This window comes from Littorina saxatilis, linkage group LG12, assembly GCF_037325665.1.
Source record: "Littorina saxatilis isolate snail1 linkage group LG12, US_GU_Lsax_2.0, whole genome shotgun sequence".
Lineage (NCBI taxonomy): Eukaryota > Metazoa > Mollusca > Gastropoda > Littorinimorpha > Littorinidae > Littorina > Littorina saxatilis.
This window is the reverse complement of record NC_090256.1, coordinates 4,486,602-4,492,508: the sequence shown is the minus strand read 5'-3', so window position 1 is coordinate 4,492,508 and position 5,907 is coordinate 4,486,602.

Here is a 5,907-nt window from a genome sequence, read left to right as displayed (position 1 = left end):
GAATATCAGAAGAACCAAACGTCGCCGTGTCGCGCTTCTAAATGAGTATGAAACTCTTAATGAGGTCAGGTGTTGTCTAATTTGTGTTTTTGTAATTTGTGACCATTACCAGATCATTAAATGTTCACTAATTGAGAGCAATTAGAAATAAGAACATGCAATGGCAATGCATTTAAGGCCAGAATAAAGATACCAGTCAGTTAATTCAATGAAAAAGCATGTTGCCAACAGTTTGTTGTTTATTTATATTTACCTACTCTCGAGGTCCGCCCTGATATGGCCCTTCGTGGTCGGCTGGACGTTAAGCAAACAAACAAACAAACTCTCGAGGTAGTAAGATATTTGATACCCCTTTACATTACACACATATGTTCGGGTTTTGTTTAGCTTGCCATCTTAAATTTTTTTTATCACGTTTTCATGGCTTAGTCGTCGCTCTGCTCCGTCTTTGAAGTCATATTTGATTTCATTCTGTCGCAACATTGACATATGGAGTGATCGCATGAAAGGGTACAGCTTCATGCGAGATTTCGTACTGTCATTTCTGTTCTTGTGCTTGACACATTGTTTATTTTGTTAGGCGTGAAACTGACGGGCAAGCGTGAAATGGGCTTTTATATGGCTGTTCTGCTTTCTGTCAGTCAAAACCATTTGTTTTTGTCGCATATGTCCTTGCTGGCTATCGATGCTTCGCTCTTTACGTACGCTGTGACATCGATTTGTATCATTACTTTCGTGGTTTTGTTTTTAATTCTCCTTCAGCTCCGTCGTCATTATTGTCATTTGTCATCATCGTTATCTTCATAGTCGTCGTCATTATTGTCATTTGTCATCATCGTTATCTTCATAGTCGTCCGTCGTCATTATGAAAGCCTGTCAGCGGAAACAAAAGATGCGTAACCAGAAGGTAGTAATGCGTCATATAGATCGTTGTCGTTGTCTTCATCACCATCATCAGCCACAGCAAACTGATAAAAGCGTAGTCACACTATATATCAATGCGTCACCTACATACCCATCACACCCCTCGGATATCTTCGGAAAGCGAAGACCTGTCATTTGTATAACATAATCTTACTGTTATGAAAATAATGTCGTAGGCTTGAACCTCATCAATCGTACACTTTGCTGGCAGACTCGTATAGAGAAAACCCAGATTTAAATGCCCAAATCAGTCCCCCTCCGCTGCCAGCTGTACGGATGAAAGGAGGACTGGAGAAGACAGTATCCTTTGTCTCGCTGTCCGGTTTAACAGTATAGACGTGAGATCGACAAGAAGAAGAAGAAGAAATGCCCAATACCTAAGAATGCTATAGACCTTTTCGGTATCTGAGCAGCTCTCGCGAGACACGCTCTTTGTTATGCTTTGAACATCGCGAGAACTTCGAACCTTCGCTTGTGCAGCTCGCACGAGATCGCTGTACCGCATGCTTTGCTATGCTCTGAAGCTTGCGAGAGATTACGAGAGCTTGGAATACCGATAGGGTCCATTGAGCAGCTGGTTCTCTCAAAAGAAGACCAAACACTGTGTGCGCCACTAGACTAACTATAACACCTTGGTGGTCCCAAAAGAATACATCTCTTCTCACGATAGTCCAACGTCAAAACCGATGATGAAATTAAGTCGTAACGTCCAAAGTGACAAAAGTGGCCAATTAGGGACGTATCAAAAACTGAACTAGCTTGACCGCTTAGCTCGCCTCGGGGGAGGGGGGTGGCGGTGGGGGGAGTTATGGAATTCCTGCAGATGTATAGATAATCCTGTCTACGATGCATACTACAACACGAAGTCTTATGAAGACGTTGATTCTTAATACAACAACATCCATACGTTCCTATTTCATTTTTTGTAAGTAACGACGTACTCTCAAATTGATTAAAAAAACACTCCATAAACCTAGATCAGTATTTAAAAACTAAATTGATTTAATCCTGACACACATATCGCCCTTTTACACCCAAGCGGATTCACAAATTGACAGTGACAACAATCATAGCACCGAATAACTCACAATTTACACAGCCTCGCTCGACCTTGATTTCTGCCCAGTGAGCAAGCAAGAGGACTCTTTGCCAGACAGATTTCAACAGCCCTCGAACTCGTTCACCTGCGTGCACAAAGTGGTGTCCGTGCTACTTCAAAGAGCACTCAGCTCAAGAACTGATGCCTCAGGCAGAACTATTATCGACACCGATACTGTCTTGTCTACGGTGTGGATTTCTCCCAGTCTGTCAGTGATTCTTTGTCCTCCACTTAAAGTATTTGCAAGAGATCAGGGACTGCTTGTTCTGCTTGTTCTGAAAAGGGGGTATAACCGGTTTTGTGGTTCTTTTGTTCCGAAGGTTGGAATGGTCATACTGTGCGAACTGGGGCACTTCCTGTCTGTGATGGCGAAAGGCTTGGGGTGTTTTGGGTGAAAACTGAACAGTGAGTGTATGTGCAGGGGCGGACGAGGGGGGGGGGGTGCACAGGGTGCACGTGCACCCCCCCTCCAGCAAAAATTTTTTTTTTGGAAAGCTGATTCTATGACCATTTTATAAGTTCAAATGGCACCAGATGGCACCATTTTGCTTCTTTTTTCCGGGGGGGGGGGGGGGGGGGGGGGGCATGCCCCCGGACCCCCCTAGCAAATTCGGGCGCTTCGCGCCCATCACATTCACTTTCGATTCAAAATGCACCCCCCCTTACAAACCAACTGATCCGCCCCTGATGTGAGTGTGTGTATGTGTGTGTGTGTGTGTGTGTGTGTGTGTATGTGTACCCTTGTTAGCGGTATTTGCAAGGCCTCCACGTTTTGTTTCCAGTGCAGAAAGAGGAGTTGAAGGTTAATTGTTGCCCCGACAGCTTCTTAACATTCCTAACTGAAGCAAGAACAAAGTCCCCTAGTTAAAGGATATATCTCAACTGCACGCCTGTCTTTCTATTCCTGACTTTTTGGCCCGTCTATTACCTCCCACACTGTCTGTCTGTCTGTCTGTCTGTCTTTCTGTCTATATTCCTGTGTTAGTCTCTCTGCCTGACTCTCTTATTCTCCCCCCCCCCCTATCTGCCCCTCTCTCTTGCGTTTGTTTGTTTCTTTGTTTGTGTCTATGTTTGTTTCTTTGTTTGTGTCTTTGTGTGTGTTATCTAATCGTGGTCTTTCTCGCTTTTGTCTGTAGTATTTCATTCGCATTTTTAGTATTCTTATCGGTATGGTTCTAAAGTAAACATTACAAGTTTTATTTCTTTTAGAACAGGTTGTTAGACAAGGACTTGTACCTTTCTTTTTACATTTAGTCAAGTTATGACTAAATGTTTTAACATCGAGGGGGGAATCGAGACGAGGGTCGTGGTGTATGTGCGTGTGTCTGTGTGTGTGTGTGTGTGTGTGTGTGTGTGTGTGTGTGTGTGTGTAGAGCGATTCAGACTAAACTACTGGACCGATCTTTATGAAATTTGACATGAGAGTTCCTGAATATGAAATCCCCGAACATTTTTTTCATTTTTTTGATAAATGTCTTTGATGACGTCATATCCGGCTTTTCGTGAAAGTTGAGGAGGCACTGTCACGCTCTCATTTTTCAACCAAATTGGTTGAAATTTTGGTCAAGTAATCTTCGACGAAGCCCGGACTTCGGTATTGCATTTCAGCTTGGTGGATTAAACATTAATTAATGACTTTGGTCATTAAAAATCTGAAAATTGTAAAAAAAAATAAAAATTTATAAAACGATCCAAATTTACGTTTATCTTATTCTCCATCATTTGCTGATTCCAAAAACATATAAATATCTTATATTCGGATTAAAAACAAGCTCTGAAAATTAAATATATAAAAATTATTATCAAAATTGTTTTTTCGAAATCAATTTAAAAACACTTTCATCTTATTCCTTGTCGGTTCCTGATTCCAAAAACATATAGATATGATATGTTTGGATTAAAAACACGCTCAGAAAGTTAAAACGAAGAGAGGTACAGAAAAGCGTGCTATCCTTCTCAGCGCAACGAATACCCCGCTCTTCTTGTCAATTCCACGGGCACTGCCTTTGCCACGGGCGGTGGAGTGACGATGCTGCTGCGTTGCGTTGCGTTCAGTTTCATTCTGTGAGTTCGACAGCTACTTGACTAAATGTTGTATTTTCGCCTTACGCGACTTGTTTGATATTGTTTTTAAAATCCGCACTCAACACGACACATCGTTCGAGTAAACAATGCAATGATGTCATACCGTTGAGTTCATATTTTACCACTGGGTTCTCTGGATAGCAATGCCAAAACAGGAGGAAGACTTAGGAGGCTCATCTGAGGTTGAAAAGCTCGAACTTTGGGGATTTACCGAGAACGAACTGTTGTTTTGAATATGCTGTGTTTATCATACACATTACTCCTCTTTCTCCTTTTTTTTTCTTTTAGTTTTTTTGCTAAATGACTTTGATCAGAACTAATGAACTGACTACAGATATCATATTTTATTTTATAATTTTTGTTTAGACACACGCGCTGCCAACACCGGTTAAACGAAGCAGATCTTGAGCCATCATTTTCAGTTCTCGTTTGAGATATGTGCATTTGGATGTAAAACCATAACAGAAAGGGATTGGTGTGGTAAGTGCCCAGGTTCCATTCCAAGGGCGGGTTGACATATTTACACAGAAACATATCATGTAAACCCAATTAAGTGATGCAATACCGCTATTGTTTACAAGGAATTACCGTAATCCTGCGCAGGGCACAGTACCAAGTAAACGCGTACCCTCTACTTTCGGTCGAAGTTGGTGCATAAGGGGGGTGGGCGCATACAATGTAGTGTACACCCGTTTTCCCATGTCGGAAAAAACCTCAACTTTGCAATGTCCTATCAGGACGGGCGTACTGGCCATGAGACGTACGTGTCAGTGTTCCAGCAGCGCTCGGGCCGTGGGTCACCTAATCCAGATGGACCACGGGATGAAGATCTCAGGTCCGGCACGTAGAGCTTTGCACCAGCCCATCGATTAGTGTGATGGGGTAGCGTTAAGCGTCTGTGTGTAACGCCCACTGAGTAATTGCTTGTGTAGCTGCTTTCTTTAGACCTCTTACCCATCACTTCTTATGCTTTATCTCTCTGTCGGTCTCTGTGCCTGGCTTGCTGCCTGGCTGACTGGCTCTCTCTGTCTGTGTCCCTTTCTGTCTGTGAGTGTCTGTCTATCTGTCTCGCTATGTCTCTGTCTGTCTGTCTGTCTCTCCCTCTTTCTCTCTCCTTTCTCTCTCTTTTACACACACACACACACACACACACACACGCACACACACACACACACACACACACGAACACACGCACGCACGCACGCACTCGCACATAATTATTCTCTCGGTCTCTGTCATTCTGTCTCTGTCTGTCTGTCTGTCTGTCTGTCTCTCGCTCTCAAGGACAGATTGTAAGAAAAGGCGTAGCCTTAAATCTTAATCCTTGTTAAATAAAGTTCAATTCAATTCAATTCTCTCTCTCTCTCTCTCTCTCTCTCTCTCTCTCTCTCTCTCTCTCTCTCTCTCTCGCTCTCTCTCAAACCAGGAACCCACACTATCCGTGACCTCCGTCTAATGAAACTCGGCTGAAAAAGACTCGCGCTTTTTTTGAAGATAGAGTGATTCTACGTGAAAAGGGTGGTTTTTTTTGGTTTTTTTTCTTTTTTTTGGGGGGGGTAAAAAAGACATGCTGAAAAGCCTACAAGGAGGAGAAAAGAAACAACAAATAACAAACAAACAAACAAAACAAAACATCATCGACGAAGAGTGTGAAAGTACGCGAAAAGGGACGAGAAGAGAGTTAGGGGTGGGATAAAACGTGCAATTCCAACTCACATGTCATCCGCTTTTTTTCTTCATCCTTCTCTAATTGGCTTTACGAAGTATCACAAGAATAACTAACACAAAACTTGCAGCAA